General features: G+C 36.3%; 2 pseudogenes; both read right to left on the bottom strand.

Annotated features, from left to right (window-relative positions):
• Positions 1-296: 296 nt before the first annotated feature.
• LOC140803123 (probable U3 small nucleolar RNA-associated protein 11) lies at positions 297-3,119 on the bottom strand (annotated as a pseudogene).
• A 3,390-nt stretch (positions 3,120-6,509) lies between these two features.
• The window catches only part of LOC140803117 (probable U3 small nucleolar RNA-associated protein 11), a 39,773-nt pseudogene continuing 24,280 nt past the window's right edge, over positions 6,510-22,002 (bottom strand).

Here is a 22,002-nt window from a genome sequence, read left to right as displayed (position 1 = left end):
TTATTTTATATAATATAACAATTTTCAGTCACACCATAAATTCAACATGTGTTTTTCGTTTCGATCACCGGTCCGGTTATGAAGGTGATCCGGTTATGAAAACATTGAAGTATACTTTTGTTTCCAACATCAGTCACAGAAAAATTATGTTTCAACGTTTACGTTTGTTTCGATTAAAAAATCACGCAGTTTCCACACAGTTACGAAAATTGTGCTCCCAGTTGACTACAGGATATTGTTGCACGTCCCCTCCTCAGGTTCTCGTTCAAGAAATCTTCGTTATATAAGAATTCTATTCAACGTTTCCTTTCCTGTCGCCATTTATACACGGGTCTTGAAGTGGGACTAACCATTTCATCTTCACGCAGTTTGCGTTTCTTACCCTTTATCTGCACAATGATGCATTAAAATGATTACCCTACAGCGAAACAAGGAAAAAATGAAGGGTATAACGTACTCTCTGAAATATTGATACCTGTAACTCTTTCTGCATAGACATATCCGTGTATATTTTCTCTAGATCTTTTAACCGTTTTTTTCTAGCCTCTAGCTCTCGATATGAAGAATCTGTCTTCCTGCATGTTGACCGTGTTTCTATACACGATTAAACTAAACTCCTCAACCACAAATTCTAGTCTAGCTTCCTCGATGTAGAAGAGAAACAAAAGTAATATGAAGGCCTAAAGCCAAGGAGAGACTGAAAAGAAATTTGAAAATCAACCAAAGCAAAACTCATCAAAAGGAAAAGGATTTGTGCACGGCAGATAGATAACCAACCATTTGATTCGATAAAGTTATGTTATACAAGAAACAGAAAAGTCATTTGGAATAAAACTAAATACCCAAAATCAAAGTAGAAAGATACAACATAGAAAAAGTAATAAATTTTAGGAAAATGCATCAACGATTTCCAACAAGCAAGACCCTTTAGGGAATATGATAGATAGTAGTTCATGAAACAAGAAACTTCAGTTGGGTTTAAATGCTCTAACACTTGTGCATCAATTCGATTTCTTGAAACAAAGTTCGTCAAGTGGCAAGGATAAATGATGGAGAAAAGTATCATCCCCTAATTCCCATAAAATTTATACAAAGATACAACACTCACAATGACGGGATAGTATTGATCTCTGTGAAGAAATAGAAGCCCAGTAGAAAGTCCAGACAAGACAAAAAGGACACATGGCCATAAATATTTATCATGCACGCATAAATAGAATTATAATTAACTCACATAGCATGAGATTGATATTTCCAATCGGTATATATTTGTGACCAACAAATCCAAAAAAGTTTTTGAAGTGAAAAATCGAACAATAGCAGGGAATACCAAAGAAGTAGAAATTGAAAACTAAATTCAATAAGAAAAATAAGATATTATGACAAGGCGCCAAATATCACCATATTCAATCAACAAGTGAGGTATTGATAACTTAAAGGGGGTAAAGTATGAGTGGTGAAGAGACAAATGAAAGAGCTGTGAGGACAGGCAGACTAAAGCAAATTATTTCTGATTGTCAAGGAAAATTTGTAATCCACTTCATTTTTGCAATATAGCTTATGGATTGACGGTAATGATATCATTCGGTACTCAGTAGGGATCTTAATTGTGGGGAGGCAAGTGGAAACAGGTTATCAACCTGGCAATCCAATTTCGTAGGAGGCAATTGACTAAAAAAAAATAGCTTTCAGTACCTCAAAATAACTTTAGGCAAGTCTTTAAAAGCTGATGGGTTCCCTTGTTCTGAAACATTTTGGCGTACTTCTCTTGCCTCCTCCCTAGAAAGAGAATCAACAGCCAGCCAACATACTTCATGAAACACAAAAATATCTACTAAGCTCAAAATGCTATACTACTGAGCAATATTTGCCCTGCACCATTTTATGCATTAATACTTTGTGTGACCAGTACATTACCACCAAATCACTGTCTTGGATAAAAAAAAATCTGTCATTTGCAGACACACAAGTGTAAACATGGAATTCAAGTGATTCGAACAGAAGTTCCAGAGAAGACAACCTCATTGCCCCTTGGTCATTAAACTTTTGAAATTGGCCTTCAAATAGTTTTATCTTAATTGCCTAGATTACATATTAGACGTTCTTTCTAAAACAAAAGGGAATAAAATGGCTTTGAAGAAATAAATTAATTGAGCTATCAGAAGCGACCATATCTAATAATGAGAAAAGAATAAACTTTGGTGGTGACATAACTGTTATAACATCAAATTGACTACTCTAAAAAATGGGTATGAAAACTACCAGGAATCAGCAGAAAAAGGGCTTGATCACTCACCTGTTGTCGGCATAATAAACATGTTTGGATGATGACTAATTGTCAAGAGAATGCAGCATACCATTAAGTCTTTCAATTTTCTGCATCCAAAAAGTTAAATTTCAGAATAAAGAACCTGCATGACAGCTATCTCGAGAATCCGAGACCCAAAAAACCAGAAACTCTAAAATAAACCCTTTTTTTTCAGTTTGAAGCTTCTGCAAAATATATCCAATATCTTGGGTCTTCATCAACATCAGCTCTTCGTTAGTGTACTTATTCGCGTGGCTCCTTTACAAAATCCACATTCAACAACTAATATTCAAATTACACTAAAATAAATATCCTCAAAAGAGAACATATAACCTCATAAAAATAAAATTTTCCAGCTTACTCAGGTTTATGGACTCCGTCAACAGTTTTTGTTTTAATCATCTTGAAGTAAAATTCATCTGGGTTCCTCAATGCTGCTTTTTCCTTAAGTTTCTGTTATAAACACGCAGAAGCGACTTACCATAAAATAAGAACTCGCCAAATTTCGTTCATAAAATGCTACCAAAACCAACAAGACGCAGGGTAGTAGAAATTACCAGTAAAGTTTGCTCCTTCTGGTGATAGGATCGTGCACGAATGACATAATCTTTATGTGTTTCGAGCAGCCCAAATTTCCTTCTCAAATGCCTGGTACACACAACAAATCATCAATTGAGTGAACCGGAAATATACGTCAAAATATTTCAAAACGGGCAATAAAGAAATTAGTGGCCCCAAAAAATAATCACGCTTACGGCTGAGCGCGCTCCTTGTGAGCTTTTCTTGGAATAGCACTCCTTAAAGATGACATCTTTATGCTAGCAAAAAAAATTCACAGAACTTTAAAATCAATTTACGCACTTCAGAAAGTCAAAAACCACTACAGAAAACATAAAGGGCTAACAAAAATCTTGAGTTGAAATAATTTAACCGTGAAACAGCGAAGATTATCGGTACAGAAAAAAACAACGGATTTCTTTCGTATTTACACCAAATTCAAAATAATTATTAAGCCCAGAAGACTCGCTTGTGGAAAGCGGTGAAGGCTTAGGGTTTAAAGGAGACACCAATGAAGAGAATCTTGATTTGATGAAAAGTATTTTATATTGTGGCAAAAAAATTATTCTAAATTAACTAAAATTCAATCATGCAAATTTGCTTCCGGATTGAGTGCAAAAACTTATGTGAGACGATATCACGAATCGTATTTTATGAGATGGATCTCTTATTTAGATATTACATGAAAAATATTACTTTTTATGCTAAGAGTATTATTTTTTATCGTTAATATCGGTAGGGTTGACCCGTATCAGAGATAAAGATTCGTGAGACCGTCTCACAAGAGACCTACTCCTGATTGAGTATACAAATACACACACAACACAAAAAATTATGATATCACAGAAATAAAAAAAAATCTTGATATTATATTAAAAAATTTAGAAATAATTTTTATATGATTTTCTTATAATTAACTAGAATAATTACTTAAATATGATAGTATTTTATTATTTCAAATTTATGAAATTGTTAGAGATGATATCATATTTTAAAAGATTAATTTGGTTTATAAACATAAGGAAATATTTATTAGCATATGATAATTATAGACGAACCACAAATTTTATAAAAATAGACTTTTGAGATATTTTTTATTAAACAAAATAAAATATTTTATAATTTGTTTGAGCTGATTTTTGTTACATAAAAATTAGATAATGACATTAAATTTAATTACTTCAGGTCTCTTAATGTTTAATAATACTAATATCATTGTGCATGCAATTATTTGATTAGAGTTTCATTAATTTTTAGATTAAACTATGAAGATTGATATTGAAAATATTAATGATTCTTTTGTTATAGTTTGGAATTATTATTTAGATAATGAAAAGGGTAAGGCGACGGTTTCGCCATCCATCACCGGAGGCTGCGTCGCATTCTAGAAACGACGGTTTCGTAAAATCCGTCTCTATATTTAGCTTGAACCGTCGCTATATAGCGACGATTTTAAGAAAACCGTTGCTTATCAAATTAAGCGACAGTTTATTTCAACTGTCGCTCTATAGCGACTGTTTTGATAAAACCCGTCGTCTTTAAAATTAAGCGAGGGTTGATTGAAAACGATCGCTATTATAGCAACGGTAGAAAACAAGACGGTCGCACATGGGCGACGGTTTGTGGAATTGTCGCAATATTAGCAACGGTTGATAAAAAAAATCTACAAAATAAATAGGAAAAAATGTTAGTACAAAATAAAAAAAAAAAGAAACTTCGAAAAATTTGATAGAGTTTCGCTACTACCTGATATAGATGAAAAATCGTTCAAGGAAATGTTCGCGAACCTCGGTATATATAGAATCATAGCGACCGTTTTTGCCCAAACGGTCGCTATAATAGCGACGGTTTGGCATATACCGTCGCCGATCTAGATCGGCGACTGTTTGTTCATAACCATCGCGGATCTAGATGGACGACGGTTGATACATAACCGTCGCTATTATTACGACAGTTAGCTTGAACCGTCGCTATATATAGCGACGGTTTTATGAAAACCGTTGCTTATCAAATTAAGCGACGGTTTATTTAAACTGTCGCTCTATAGCGACTGTTTGATAAAACTCATCGTCTTTAAAATTAAGCGACGGTTGATTGAAAACGGTCGCTAACATAGCGACGGTAGAATACAAGACCGTGGTACATGGGCGACGGTTTGTGGAATTGTCGCAATATTAGGGAAGGTTGATGAAAAACCGTCGCTAATATAGCGACGGTTTTAATAAACCCGTCGCTATTATAGCGACGGGTGTTGGTAAATTGTCGCAAAATTTAATAGGCGACGGTTTTAATAAAAACCGTCGCTATATAGCGACAGTCTAGGAAAAATCGTCGCTATAATAGTGACGGTTTTAATAAAACCGTCGCTACGCCTTCCGTTTTTTTGTAGTGAACCGCGCTATGAATGACAGTTGTAAGTTTATCCATTCTCAAATCTAAATCACGTTCTAATAACTTCACTACTCTATTCTTCAATTCTAAAGCCATCAATCTTTGTTCCTGAAGTAACAATCAATATCTCATCCAATAATCGGACAGCGTAAATCTTCAATGGCTTATAAAAAAACATGGTCTGAATCTCTTTCAGCCGATACAAGATCATTTTCCACGAACTTAGGAATCTCTTTATTCGTGTTTAATAGTAATTCTTGAACTTCCTTATCAAACCCATTAAAGTAAACATTGATCAACATCGAACTCAAGGCAGATTCTTGAGGCATACCCCTGCCTAAACAAACCTCACCCAATTCAATGTTGACTATCTTACATTCAAACAACCTTTTTATCAAATCTAGAAATGCCTTATCTTCAATTTTCTCACCCAGTATCAAAAACAACTTATCAATATGGCCAGAACTAAATAATTCACGATCAAAATTAACAATAAATCACCAACTTGGGTTCACCACCGAATTCTTTAAATACCAAATCGATGTGTGGCAGCCCAAGTTTGCTCGCTTGTCATAGCAAAAGGTAGCAAACCTAAAAACTTATGCATAAACCATAAAACTTGTTTGAACTCTCTCCAAAGTAACTCTTTTATTACACATATATCTAAATAGAACATATTTTTAAATGTTAGTTTTCTAAATATATATATATATATATATAAAACATTCAAAACAACACTCTATTTTCCCACTTTTTTCTATTATATTTTTATGGAAAAGAATTTCGACAATGAAAATATAAGCTATAAACTTTACACACATTATTGTAGTTCTTCGCAGTGAAATTTGATGGATCTGACTGCTCTAATGGCAGAGTATTTTTGGGAACTTAAAAGCACGAAATATCACTATATCGGTAACTATATCTTTTTCATTATTTATAATATTATATTATTATTTTATATAATATAACAATTTTCAGTCACACCATAAATTCAACATGTGTTTTTCGATTCGATCACCGGTCCGGTTATGAAAGTGATCCGGTTATGAAAACATTGAAGTATACTTTTGTTTCCAACATCAGTCACAGAAAAATTATGTTTCAACGTTTACGGTTGTTCCGATTCAAAAGTCACGCGGTTTCCACACAGTTACGAAAATTGTGCTTCCCAGATGACTACAGGATATTGTTGCACGTCCCCTCCTCAGGTTCTCTCATTCAAGAAATCTTTGTTATATAAGTATTCTATTCAACGTTTCATTTCTTGTCGCCATTTATACACGGGTCTTGAAGTGGGACTAACCATTTCATCTTCACGCAGTTTGCGTTTCTTACCCCTTTTCTGCACCAATGATGCATTAAAATGTTTACCCTACAGTGAAATAAGGAAAAAATGAAGCGTATAACGTACTCTCTAAAATATTGATACCTGTAACTCTTTCTGCATAGACATATCCGTGTATATTTTCTCTAGATCTTTTAACCGTTTTTTTCTAGCCTCTAGCTCTCGATATGAAGAATCTGTCTTCCTGCATGTTGACCGTGTTTCTATACACGATTAAACTAAAATCCTCAACCACAAATTCTAGTCTAACTTCCTCGATGTAGAAGAGAAACAAAAGTAATATGAAGGCCTAAAGCCAAGGAGAGACTGAAAAGAAATTTGGAAATCAACCAAAGCAAAACTCATCAAAAGGAAAAGGATTTGTGCACGGCGGACAGATAACCAACCATTTGATTCGATAAAGTTATGTTATACAAGAAACAGAAAAGTCATTTGGAATAAAACTAAATACCCAAAATCAAAGTAGAAAGATACAACATAGAAAAAGGATTAAATTTTAGGAAAATGCAGCAACGATTGCCAACAAGCAAGACCCTTTAGGGAATATGATAGATAGTAGTTCATGATAAAAGAAACGTCAATTGGGTTTAAAAGCTCTAGCACTTGTACATCAATTCGATTTCTTGAACCAAAGTTCGTCAAGTGGCAAGGATAAATGATAGAGAAAAGTATCATCCCCTAATTCCCATAAAATTTATACAAAGATTCAACACTCACAATGACGGGATAGTATTGATCTCTGGGAAGAAATAGAAGCCCAGTAGAAAGTCCAGACAAGACAAAAAGGACACACGGCCATAAATATTTATCATGCACACATAAATGGAATTATAATTAACTCTGTTAGAATAAAATTTATTGTGGAGATGCTAAGGAAAAACCAGTAGATGTTGGGATAGTACAAAATCAGTAGATGTAAACCAGAAGCACTTAGATCGCGCTAAAACCAGTAGCAGCACTTATCAAGTACTGCTTAAACCATTAATTTCTTAGCTAAAACCAGAACTAGAAGGATACAAAATTCGAAATATAAACTAACAGAATCTTGCATATCTCAAAGTCTCTAAATATTACTGTTGATCTATTTACGTGATACTAGCATTTATTGCTTCATTAAATGACATTAAATGTTATACGAGAACATTTAAGATGGTTTACCATTTTTTGTATGAACTGAGACTGATTATTTTTAATGTATTTTGCAAGGTCCATTCTAAGCATTAAAGCTGAACCACTGAAAAGTTAAAGAGCCGTTCAGATTGTGGAACGTTAAATGGAGCCTATATATGGAGATGAAGGATTTTGTCAAGTGTATCGTTGTTGAAACAAAAAATCTGAATCAATAATATCATTCGAGCATTGTTAGAACTTTCAGTTAACTAAAAAGCTCAACACGGAAAAAGTAGCACACGCTTCATTGCATACTTTTGATCATCAAGATCATATTGTGCTAGCTATTCTCAGTTATATCTTCTTAAGCTATTCATTTCACCAGCTCATTGATAGAAGAATTTGTAACTGGAAAAGAGTCTTTTCCAGAACTTAAGATCATTCAAGAAGTTGAGTTGTAAATCTCAGAGTTTCAATAGGCGAAGGGTAAGTCCTGTTGAAGTGGGTGTGTACAATTGCTGTACTGTATTCACCAAAGTCTTTTAGTGATACCTTCTGGAAACAGAAGAAAGAGAGACGTAGAAGTTTCATCTTCGAACTTCCAGAAACAAACCTTGTGCTATCTACTGCTTTTCTGTTTTATCATTTTTCACCCACTAACCAACAGATCATTTTCCGCACATTATCTTGTGATCTGCTGGTCTTTGAACTTGAACAAGAATTGCTAATATCTCTAACAGGATTTTAGCACATCAAAAGAAGAATTTATTAAGTTTGTCGTTGAGTTTATTCTACCCCCCCCTTCTAAACTCAACCCGATCCTCAACAAGTGGTATCAGAGCAGAGTTATTCTTGTTCTGAAAAATATTTAACAGACATGGCTCATTTCAGCAAAGTTCCAATGTTCTCAAAAGAAGATTTCGATGACTGGAAAATCAGAATGCACTCTCATCTTGCGGCTCAAGATGATGACATGTGGTATGTCATCACAGATGGTCCATTAAAAATCTTAAAGCCAAATCCAGCTATTGCTATCACCGAAGGTGCACCTCAGATGCTTGAAAAACCAAGATATGAATGGATAAGTGAGGACAAGAAGAAAGCCAATCTTGACAACGTTGCGAAGGACATTTTGTACAAGACACTCGACAAAAATACCTTCAGCAAAATCAAGATGTGCCATACTGCCAAGGAAATCTGGGAAAAATTAATTCAGATCTGTGAAGGAAACGAAGAAACAAAGGAAAACAAACTGTCGGTAGCCATGCAGAAGTTTGAGAATATGAAGATGAAGGCTGGAGAAACTATGAATGAATTTGATGAACGATTCAGCAGCCTTGTCAATGAACTCTCAGCTCTTGGGAAAGACTTTGGCAATAGAGAAATTGCATTAAAAGTAATGAGAGGCCTACCCAGAGAATGGGACGTCAAAACAATGTCAATGAGAGCTTCCAGAGATCTAAAAAAGTTAGAATTGCATGACTTGTTCTCGGATTTAAAGGCATATGAGTTTGAGCTTGAAGTTCGAAGTGGAGAAGAGCCCTTAGCAAATCCACCAACCAAAGCTCTCACAGCTACTATTAACTCTACTACTACAGTTGCCCCAAGTTCATCTTCTGCTACTGCTATAGAGAACACTTCTGAGAGAAGTGCTAAACAGATAAGCAATGACGCAATGTCATTATTTGTTAAGAAGCTTTCCAGATTCATGAGAAAGAATCAGAAAACATTTCAAATTCCCAACCGCAATTTCAAAAAGGAATCATCACCTAGTGATATGGCATGCTTTAACTGTGGAAAAGTTGGACACTTCATTGCTGATTGTCCAAAACCAAAGAAGGATGACCAGAGGAAGAAGGGTTTCAAACGCAATGATAAAAAACCAGAAGAGACAGAAAGGCAATGATTGCAGAAGAAAGTAAGTCAAAATGGGCAGACTCAAGTTCTGAATCTTCTGGTTCTGAAAGCTATTCAAGTGAAAGTGATGAAGATGAGATCAAATGTCTGATGGCAAATACAGATTCAACCTCGACATCTGGAGAGGTATTTGACTTTGATTCTGATGAATTTACATGCACTGAGTTAGTCAAAGCATTACACGACATGGTAGAAGAGTATTCTAGACTTTCTCAATGATTCGAGGAAGTTAAGATCGAAAATCAGAACTTGAAAGATCAGAACAGTAAGTTAACTTGCTTGCAAGTAGACAGCTGTAATGATTTACAAGTCGAGATGAGTAAATTAAAAACGGAGAATGAAAGAGCAAAAGCAGATTACCAGACGATGCTTTCTGAAAACCAGAAGTTATCACTACTGGTGAATGTTTGGAACAAGTCTTCTATTTCACTGGAAAAGATGCAAGAGTTACAAAAACAATCTGGAGACAGGAGTGGTCTCGGATTTTGTAATAATGAAGGCACTTCTGAAACGAATACTAAGCCAAAACTGGATATGTGAAAAGGGAAGTACATTCATTTTGTGAAATCCAGTGTGGTACAGAAACCAGAAGTACCTACTGCCTCAGTTGAAAGGAATGTAAATCAGATGAACAAAAGAATGCATTATGGTCTGGGTTATGTTGAACCTAAGGAAAGAGTTGACCAGAGTTCTAGAATCAGAAGAGGATTCAACTCAGGAAGACAACCTCCTATGAAGGTTAAAAACTACCAGTACTACAATTCTAGACCTGTTCAGAAGAGATACAGGCCGGACAACAGAAACAGAAGGGAAGAACAACATGCTAATATGCATAATGTTAGAAACAACAAACTCTCTGTTGCACACACCTCCATGGATACACGAAGTACGAAAATTGTACAAATGTGGGTTCCAAAGGGACTAATAAGGATTGGACCCAAATAGATTGGGTACCAGATACTAAAATTTGTGTTTGCAGGAACAGGTGAAGAAAACCAAGATTAGTAGCTCAACGTGGTATTTGGACAGTGAATGTTCAAGACATATGATTGGACAGAAGAGTCCACTATCAGAATTAGTAAATTGTGCCGGACCAGAGATAACCTTTGGGGACAACTCAAAAGGTAAAACCGTTGGTAAGGGTAAGATTATCCATGGTAACATCACTATTAAGGATGTGCTCTTAGTTGAAAATATTTGTTATAACTTGATCAGTATTAGTCAATTATGTGATAATGGATTTTCATAGCATTCCAGAAGCACACTTGCACACTTAAAAATGCTGATGATTCTACTGTTTTAACCGGAATAAGAAAAGGCAACACCTATAAAATTTCATGGAACATAGATCATATCATTGCCCCTACATATTTAGTTGCATCTCTAAGTGATAAACACTGGTTGTGGCACAAAAGATTGAATCATCTGAACTTCAAGTCTATTAACAATCTCAAAAAGCAGAACTTAGTTGATGGATTGCCAGACATAAAATTTATTAAGAATCATGTATGTTTTGCATGTCAACTTGGTAAGCAAGTAAGATCTATCTTCAAAAATAAAGGCAACAAATTATCCTCAAGATGTTTAGAATTATTACATATGGACTTATTTGGTCCAATCCCTATCATGAGCTTAGGGGGAATGAAATACACCCTTGTTGTGGTTGATGATTTCTCTAGATTTACTTGGGTAATTTTTCTTGCTGGAAAAGATCAAACCAGTAGCCTCCTGATCAAACTTCTGAAAAAGATTCAGAATGAAAAATCAGTTTCTGTCATTAGAATCAGAAGTGATCAAGGTACTAAATTTACTAACAAGATTCTTGAGATATATCTAGATGAACAGGGCATTCATCATGAATATTCAGCTGCCAGGACGCCTCAACAAAATAGAGTAGCTGAGTTGAGAAACAGAACACTTAAAGAAACTGCTAGAACAATTCTAGCAGATGCAGACATCTCTCAGCGCTTCTGGGCAGAAGCTATTAATACAGCTTGCTACACACAAAACAGAACAATGATCAACAAGAGAAACAATCAGACTCCCTATGAAATATGGAAAGAAAGTAAACCGAACGTATCTTACTTTCATGTTTTCGGTGTAGATGTTTTGTGCATAATAATGGAAAAAATTATTTAGCTGCATTTGATTCAAAATCTGACACTGGTTTATTTCTTGGATATTTTGCAGTTAGTAAGGCTTTTAGAATCTTCAATAATAAAACACTCAATGTTGAAGAATCTATTCATGTTGTCTTTCATGAAGACAGCAGTGCTTCCGAAATTACTAACATATCTAATTTAAGTAAAAGGTTAGACATGTTTCATCTGGAATTATACAGTGAAGATGATGCAGAAGCAAGTGTCAAGGATATTCAAAATCCAGAACCAGACATTCACATTCCAGAACCAGCAGCTGACATTCCAGAACCAGCAACTAACATTTCAGAACCAGTAGCCGATACTCCAAAACAATCTACTGCTTTGTATGAAGATAATCTTAATCATTTTATTTGGAAAAAATCTCACCCTCCATCTTTGGTAATTGGAAATCCAGCAGCTCCACTAAGGACCAGAAGACAGATGATAAATGAATACATGCATGCTGCTTTTATTTCTCAAGATGAACCAAAGAAGATTGAAGAAGCTCTTCTGGATCTTAGTTGGATAGAAGCTATGCAAGAAGAGCTGAATCAATTTGAGAGGAATAAGGTTTGGTTTCTAGTACCTAGACCTTCTCACCAAGCTGTCATTGGAACTCGGTGGGTATTCAGAAACAAACTAAATGAGGAAGGAACTGTTGTAAGAAACAAAGAAGAGTGGTTGCACAAGGATTAAGACAAGAAGAAGGAATAGACTATGATGAAACCTTTGCACTAGTAGCTAGGCTCGAAGCTATCAGAATATTTTTAGCCTTTGATGCTTTCAAAAACTTCAAAGTATATCAAATGGATGTGAAGAGTGCGATTCTTAATGGTCTACTAAAGGAGGAAGTCTATGTTGAACAGCCTCCAGGTTTTTCTAATCATTTATTACCAAATCATGTTTTTAAATTATACAAAGCATTTTATGGTGTGAAACAAGCACCTAGGGCTTGGTACGACACACTTTCACAATTTCTCATTAATCATGATTTCACTGTTGGTACCGTAGATAAGACCTTGTTTACACTAGTAAAAAACAAGCACATATTATTAGTTCAGATTTATGTTGATGATATCATATTTGGGTCAACTAACCCCAAGTTATGTGCAAAGTTTGCTAAGTTAATGCAAGAACAGTTCGAGATGATCATGATGGGAGAATTAACATTTTTCTTAGGACTTCAAATCAAGCAACTTGATACTGGAATCTTCATAAATCAAGCTAAGTATACAAAAGAACTACTGAAAAAGTTTGGGATGGAAGCATGCTCTGCTGCTTCCACTCCTATGAGTTCGTCTACCAAACTTGATAAAGATGAAGGGGGAATTCCAGTAGAGGTAACTCAGTATTGTGGTCTTATTGGATCATTATTATATCTTACTGCCAATAGACCCGATATTACGTTTGTTGTTTGTATTAGTGCGAGATTTCAATCTAACCCCAAACAATCTCATTATATTGCTGCTAAACATATTTTAAAGTACTTGAAAGGAACTCAAAATGTAGGCCTCTGGTATCCCAAGGATTCGTCGTTTAATCTTATTGGATACTCAGATGCTGATTATGCAGGATGTAAACTGGATAGGAAAAGCACAAGTGGTTTTTGTCAATTTCTTGGTGATAGGTTGATCTCTTGGTTTAGCAAAAAGCAGACTTCCATAGCCACGTCTACTGTAGAAGCAGAATATCTTGCTGCTGGAAAGTTGTTGTTCTCAAATACTTTGGATACAACAACAACTTAAAGACTATGGAGTTCAAGCTTCTGAATCACCTATATTTTGTGACAATACCAATGCAATTGCTATATCGCATAATCCAGTACTCCATTCCAGAACTAAGAACATTGATATCAGACATCATTTCATTAGAGATCATGTGCAAAAGAAGAACATTCATCTGGAATACGTTCCCACTGATCAGCAAGCAGCAGATATATTTACTAAACCTCTGCCAGAGAATAAGTTTTCTTATTTTTGAAATACACTTGGATTGATAGATTTAGCTTAATTATTTGTTGTCTTCATCTCATTTATATAGTATAGATTAATTTTCTTTTGTGGTTGTTCAAGTTTTAGTTTGCAGAAAATAAAAGCTGAGCGAAGGAGACAATCAGTAGACAACATATGAAGTTTTATTAATAATAAAAGCGGGGGCGTACATCCTTAACTTTTTCCTTAATGTACTCTCTCCAAAATTCCAACCAATTCGTCAGCTCTCCGGTGGAGGTACGCAAGAACTCTTCTGAAAAATCAATCTTTTTCAGAGTCCTCTGCTCCTTTAAGAGCATGAGGAGGTAGACGCCATCATCAGAGAAGACGTCTGCGCTATCAACACTATAAAGACGTTGATAATACTTCTCCATTGCTACTAGCTTTTTGGTAGTAGCCAACAACCCAGCTTCAAAGGAGGACCAAAGCTCATGGACCTTAGTTCAAGTGGCAAGTGTTTTCTTCAGCACCTTGTCTTCTATTGCTTGTTTCCTTACAGCAATCGCCTCCTTCATAAACTCCTCGGCCAAATCAGGACTATTATCTCTTGCCATTTTTCTTAAGAATGAATATCTGGTTTACCCACTTGATTCATATTTATAGATGACAGACCAGGCACCAAAGTTCAAAATAGTCTTGCCTACAGTAAAGAATATGAAGCATCCCATATAAAGCTATCATCGGTTTAGTTACCAAGTATTATCATTAAATAATTGCACTAATTTAGGTAAAACTTTATTCTGATTCTCTGTGATTTTGTGTCAGATGCAGAAGGTATTTTGTCTCATTAACAAAACAAGGCATTTTTTTTTCATCTTCCAGTAGAAACTATCATAAGACGACATACTTCCTTCTGAACTTAATTCATTATCTATCATTTATTCATTTTACTCATTTAACATTGAGTTGTTTGCAGAAAGGAATAAAGGAACACCAAGTACTTCAACTGAAATTTTATTAGAAATCTTCCCAGTATATCAAACAAAGCAGAAGTTACAGAAATTTCAAGACAATTGAAACGTCTTCTGAAATTCTAGACTAATTAAGCTTATGTCTTCAGTAATATCAGCAGCTTGTAGTATTTGTCGCAAATTTTTTCAGCAAGAAAAGGAGGGCCTTCTTCGAAAAGATTCCAGCAAGCTTGGGTCTTGTAAGAATCTAGCAAGCTTGGGTCTTGTCAACACTAATTTATAATCAGATGCCTCACAGAAGATATCAGCACCATCGATCCACCAACACTATCTTATTTCATTAGAATGCTTCTGAAAGGGATTGATGCTACATGTAGAACCCGTAAATCAGTCTGCGTATAAGCCATGCATAATTCTAGTATTTTAAATTTAATTGACTTCATTGCCTGATTATTTTTGAAGTTAATTATTTTATTATTTCAGTTCAGTAGTTTGATTTTTCAGTTATTTCAGTGAGGCCGGACTGGAGTTGGAGTTTTGAGATAGAATTTAAGATTCGAGAAATATTTCCAGAAGTTAATTTAGCTAGCAAGTAAGTTCATTTAACTTAAAAAGGAGGTTTGAGGATTTAATTTGATTACTTGAGGTGATTAAGAAATAAGTTCATTTAATTTCCAATTATTAAGGGTTTAATTCACTAAATTAATTAAAGGATTAGTGAGGCTTTTAAGGGTTATTAATTTACTAGATAACCAAAATTTCCCCTTTATTTTATTCTGCATTTTCGGCCACCCCTAGTTGCTAGAAGATTCATTTGCCAACTCATCACCTTGGACCCCTTCTTGGTATTTAATTAGGAGGATAACTTTTTTTGTTTGGGAGCACCATTAAATTATTAATTAACCTCATTCTAACCTAGACTACCATGCATAAATTTGGCCACCTCATCCCCAAGTAGACTTGATATCAAACAATAATTCAAATTTCAAAAGGAGAGTGGACTTGGTCTTGATTCTTCCTTATATTTTGCACCCATCTTCCCTCACTCCCCAACCATTTCCTCCCTCCCTCACCACCGAATTCAGCACCATTCAGAGCCCCATTTGTGTGAAAAAAATCGTGAGTCTTAGCTAGAGGGAAAGAAAGAAAAAATCGAGTGCAAGAGGAAAGGAAAGAAGCGCTCCATCTTCTCCGTGCCGCGTCGTCGTCGTTTCGTTCGTTTTCTTTCGAAACGAAACCAGGCATGTCTAGATCTCTTTCAAACGTCAATCAAGTCATATTAGCAATTATTTTTCAGTACATGATCATGTTTTATCAAGCAAAAACCGAAATGCATGTCAAAACATTTTCGAAACCATGATGCAGAATTTTCGATTTTCCTTGGCAAGCTTCACGATTTCTTTTGGTTTGTGAGTTTCAGGTATTGGATCGACTCCAGGCTCCCAAGGCGACTTATATACATGTAATAGGATGCATTAGGACCACATTTGTCCATCGGTTTCACCCCATGCTTGCTGGAAAGCAAGAAATGACAGCAACACCATTGGTGTCCCTTTTTGAGTTCGAAAATTCAATTTGGTTGTCAAGGAGTAAGGATCTGATCTTGGCTACCCCAAGGGCCTATAGCCATGGTTAGATCACTTCCATAGCATGTCTAAGACGTGACTAAGTCGCCCTTTTGGTGGATTGGTCCATGGCTCATCGGTTTTTACGCAAAACATCAAAACAGCCCCCTCCCCTTCTCGCCCCTTCGGTTTGACAGCACTTGTGCTTCGGGTTTTGTTGGTTTGGTGTGGATCTTGGTTGGCCTATGGCCCCTAGCCATGGTTCGAATCATTCCTTGGGACGTTGTGGAGAGGCTTTGGTCGGTGGTTCTTGCCCCAATGGCCAAAAGTCTCGCAAACGACGCGATGCAAGCAAGGTTGCAGCTGCTGGAAAATTACAGCAAGTTGCTGTGTCGGTTCGGAGGCTCGTTCGAGTTCTCGGTCGGCTTTTAGCCTATGGCATTGGACTGGACAGTGCCCCCTTGAGTTAGGAAGGTCTTGGTTTTGACCGTTTGTAATTCGGATCATTTTTGAGGTCGTACGAGAATTTACGGTGCGATGTGCCAAATTTACTCTCGAAAGAGCGTTTCACGTTTTGGCCTCCATTCACCTAGATTTCGACCCTCATCATTTTAGGAGCATAAGTTCATAATTTTAAGCGTATTTTAATCATGAATATACGTCGGTTCAGTGTTGGTTTGGGTTGGTTCGGAGTCATGATTAAATACGAAGTCGGTAGACGTAATTGTCGCATTTTCAAACTTGATTGCATAGTTGGGTCAAGAAAAATATATTGTATATTTTCATGGCATATTTAGGTTGCAGCGAGCCTGGGGAAGATCCAATCCAGTTGGTAAAATGGTACAAGATATTTAATTCAGTCATTTAATTTATTACGTGCAAAAATAGAAAATTCTTATTTTTGAGATTTATGCGATATTGCTTGTGGTCGATTCACAATCATGGGAATATTATTTTACACGGTTGCCAGTGACCGATCAGCTCAGTTTGGTACCACGGTCGCCAGTGACCGATCAGTTCAGTTTGGTACCCCGGTCGCCAGTGATCGGACAGTTCAGTTCAGTGCAAAGACCACACGCGTAGACCATAATCTCAACAGAAAATTTTTATCAGACATTTCAGTGCAGGGCTCCAAGGAGCAAACATTTTTACAATGTTATTTAATTCAGTTATACACGTAATATAATTGCTCAGTACAAGTTATTTTCAGCATGCCTCATGACACGATATTTTATCCCATGCAAATTTTACTACAGTATTTTCCCGTTATCTACGATATATGCATGCTGAGTCTTTAGGCTCACTAGACTTTATTGTTGTAGGTACCGATGAGGTCAGGGCCGAGGGCGGGGATCAGTGAGCCAGCTTGGGTCGGCAGTAGTGGCACCCGGGGACCTCAGTTCAGCATTTATTATTTTATTCCGCAAACAATTTTTATCAGTTGTTGGATATTCTTAAATTGTTATTTCGCAAACAAATATTTTCTTCCGCTGCCATCTTAGATATCAAACTCTGTTTATCAGTTTAATTATGAACGAGGCATTTTAATTATTTAAAAAGAAAATTTTTAATTTTCCGCAAATATTCAAGTAAATATTTTCGGGCCTTCACACTACATCTCAATCTTAATGAAAGCAAACAATCTCTTTGATTGTTGATATTACAACTCCAGGAGTTTGATCCAAGGATCATTATGTACAGAATGACTTCTTCCAACATCCTCTTCGCAGCAAGCTGTCTTCTGAACATTCTTGCCTCGGCTTCTGGATCAGATTTTACTTTTATTTTTTTTCATTCGAGTTTTATTTAAATGTATACTTAACCTTGTTTACTCCTTGAAGGTATTTATAGTGATATTCAAAGGAGATAAGGATCATTGCGACTGTTCAAATTCAACGGTTTAGATTGAAAAGATTGCCAAGGTTCGCCTGGTGTTTAATATCCATTATTACTGCATTAATTGAGGGGGAACATCTTTATGGCATTTATATTAGAAACTGATTTGTCTTTTCGATAAAACAGTATATCTACCAGAAGTTGTTGAAGTGCTGCATTTGTTTCAGCACCTTGTCCACTTCCAGTAGCTATTATCATAAAACGACAAATCAGCTTCTGTTTTTCCTTTAGCAACCGCCTCGGACAGCCCGCCAATTTTTTTAAAATATTTTGAAATGAGTAGAGTAACTGACACATTTGCCTCTATCTCTACTAATATATCGACACGTGTCCCTATGTTTACTAACGGCTGTACATATCATTTGTTAACTGATCATTTTCGTCTTCATTATGCTTTACGAACTCAGATTATTTCCTTGCCTCTACTGCTTTCTCGCATCTACTGCTAATATACCTCTTTTCTCTCTCAAACTTAGAAATGACCGCAGCTTATACTTTGATTGCTTATCAGGTGAATTTTGCATCTGTTCTCACTATTAAGGATGATAATCTTGTCAAGATGTTCAAATCATTGGAAAAGTCTGGGCTTCGAAAATTCTTGGAATCGCCTGCTGTTATCTACAAGTCTGCTCTTCTAGATTTTTATGCTAAAGCAGAAGTTGTGGAAGGAAAGATTACCTATACACAGAGAGATGCATCAATCTCTATTGATGCTGCACTTCTCGGTTCCACTTTCTTCCTACCGATTTCTGGACTTTCCGAGCTCTCGGACATATCAAAGGAAGACATGTCCATCGCTTTGACAAATTTTTCAGCCACAGTAGAAGAACTTTCACCCTCATGCTTCAAGAAGCTACTGAAAATTGAGTACCAGGTACTCGTTGATATAGTAGCAAAAGCCTTGTTAGTTAAGGCTGGAACCTTTGACAAACTAACAAAAGAAAAGGTTCAATTGATGGTGGCCATCACTTCTGAAAAGAAAGTAGATTGGGGTCGTTTTCTGTTTCGTATTATGAAGGATATGATTCTCAGGAAAAGTACTGGATTTGCTGTACAAATCAGTACAATGTTGAAAGATGCTGGTTTTCCTGGAACAGCAGAAGAGGATGGCTCTTCGGTGACCATGACTGATGCTGATAGAGTGCTTGCTTTAAGGCCAAAGCCAACCGTTGGTGAGTTTGTGGCCATTAAGAAGGAGATTGGAGAATCTAAGGCTGAGGGGCAAAAGAAAATTAAACGAAAACGAGTTGTGGTTTTGTCTGATTCTGACAAAACGGAATCTGGAGAATCAGCAGCACCCACTCAGCAAGCTTCACTGCCTCCCACTTCATCCAAGAAGAAGCCATGCACCACCATCCGCATCAAGAAAACAACAGCTCTTTATGAACTGGAAAATGTCCCTCTTCGACAAGTTTTTCCAACAGTTGTCTCATCCACCAAAGCCAAACCAATTGAATCAGGGCCTTCACCTGCTCAAAGCTTCAGAACAACTTCTGGTGTGGTCATTCGAGAATCAGCTACTGGTTCTTCTGCTTTTAAACCAGTAGTCTCTGCCTCTTCTGAAAAAGGGAAAGGTAAGATTACTGAGTTGTCTGAATCACCGGTGGCTCCCTCCTCAATCCAAACAGCAATTGATCTTCATCTGGAAGAAATTGAGATCTCAACCTGAGAAGATATGAAATTCTTTGACGATTTTCTTAAGGTAATAGAAGCTATAAATCGTCGAAATTACATTCTTGAAAAATTCAAACTGCAGAAGATGGGCACTGTTCTGAAAACTTTAAAGTCAAATTTTGACTCTTCTAGTCCTACTGCTTTTCATGACAAGAATGTCATTCAAATTTTGTCGGAGCAGCTGACAATTCTATCTGAACAAATTGCTAATAAGGAAAAGGCCTTTTCTCGGCCACGAAAGTTCAGTATCACTTCTGTCCCCACCTTTTTGAAGAGTCAGACAGTTGAGGAACCGACCAAAGCTTCTTCTGAAGTCAATGTCTCTAGTACTCATGCACCTGTAGAAGTTCCTACTCAATCATCATCTCTGATCTCTGTTCATGATCTGGCCTCTGTTGATGAGGTAATTGAATCGATTGTGCCGACCCAAAGAGCACAAGATGACTTGCTTCAAGTTATTCCTACTTCTACTGATCCTTCTCCAGAATCTGCAACTGCTGCTGCCAATGCTACTATTATTGCTACTGCTTCCTCATCTCTTCCAGCACTTGAGCATTTTTCAGAAGCTCATCAAGCTGACATGGCAACTTTGTTGCATACTTCACCCTCTGTTGTTGAGACACAAGCTATATCCGAACCTGCTGCTGACTTGCAGCAACCAGAAGAAAGGCCAACAAAACAGTCTACTACTTCAGAAGGACCTTCTGCTGAACCAGAACCAGCTGTTACGACTCAAGCAGAAGCTGCACATTCTTCTATTCTTTCTTTGCAGTCACCTGAGCGCATTGCCAGAATGGAAGAAATTAAACAACGATTGCAAGCAAGAACTCCTTCCCCAGTTGTGGAACCATTTGATCTAGAATTCCAAATTGATGCTCTACAAAGGGATCTTGTAAATCTTTCAGACTTAGTCAAGCGGATATCTTATGAAAATGCCGCAGAAATTCATGACGCTCAGTTCTTCCGAGACCGCATGTCTAAAGAAATACAGAACACGGCGGAATCGATGCATAAAATGTATGCTGAGATCAATGTTTTTCGACGGGCTATCTCAAGAAATTCCAGTCAAATCACGCTTGCTCAATCGGACATACTTACCTGGACCACCGAGCATGATGATATGTTTCGATCAATCTGCACTACCATGGACCTGATGGATGCCAAGATTGATTCTCAATCTCAAACTCTCACTGCTATAAATGATCGAGTTTCTAATTAGGCTCCATATCTGGAGATGCTGACAAATGGCATTCACAACTTATCTGGGCGAATGGATGAACTACTTGCTAGGGTCATTCCTGATGATGCCAAAAAGGAGGAAGAAGATAGAACTGGAGCAAGTAGCAGCAGACCTCATTCAACTAGAAGGAATCAAAATCCAGATGAAGCTACCTTCAGAGATATTGGAACAAATTAGTTCTCTTTGTGTACTAATTAACTAATTAATTTTCTCTGGATATAAACTGTTTTGTTTATCTAATCCGTTCTTTTCTCTACTTTACTAACACAGAACATCTAGGTTTTGGCATCATCACAAAGGGGTTAATTGTTAGAATTAAATTTATTGTGGAGATGCTAAGGAAAATGTAGAACCCGTAAATCAGTCTACGTATAAGCCATGCATAATTCTAGATTTTTAAATTTAATTGACTTCATTGCATGATTATTTTAAATGCATTTCTTTGAAGTTAATTATTTTATTATTTCAGCTCAGTAGTTGATTTTTAGCATTTCAGTTATTTCAGTGAGGCCGGACTGGAGTTGGAGTTTTGAGATAGGATTTAAGATTCGAGAAATATTTCCAGGAGTTTATTTAGCTAGCAAGTAAGTTCATTTAAGTTAAAAAGAAGTTTAAGGAATTATTTAAGTTGCTTGAGGTGATTAAGAAATAAGCCCATTTAAGTTGCATAATTAAGGGGTTAGCTCGCTAAATTAATTAAAGGATTTGTGAGGCTTTTAGGAGTTATTAATTTAGTAAATAAACAACACTCCCCATTCATTTTTAGAAGTGAAATTTCGGCCCCCTTAAGATGATAGCCTATCATTTGTCAACTCATCAACCTTTTGACCCATTCTTTGTTAAGCTAGCATGTAAACCTTTTAATTATTGAGCAACCTTAATTAATTAACTAATAAACATTATCCTAATCTAGATGGGCAAGGTAAAAATCGGTCATCCCCCCCCCCCCCCC

Source organism: Primulina eburnea, chromosome 10 (assembly GCF_022965805.1).
Source record: "Primulina eburnea isolate SZY01 chromosome 10, ASM2296580v1, whole genome shotgun sequence".
NCBI classification, from domain to species: domain Eukaryota; kingdom Viridiplantae; phylum Streptophyta; class Magnoliopsida; order Lamiales; family Gesneriaceae; genus Primulina; species Primulina eburnea.
Note: the sequence above shows the minus strand (reverse complement) of the source record. Positions and strands in the feature narration are given on the sequence as shown.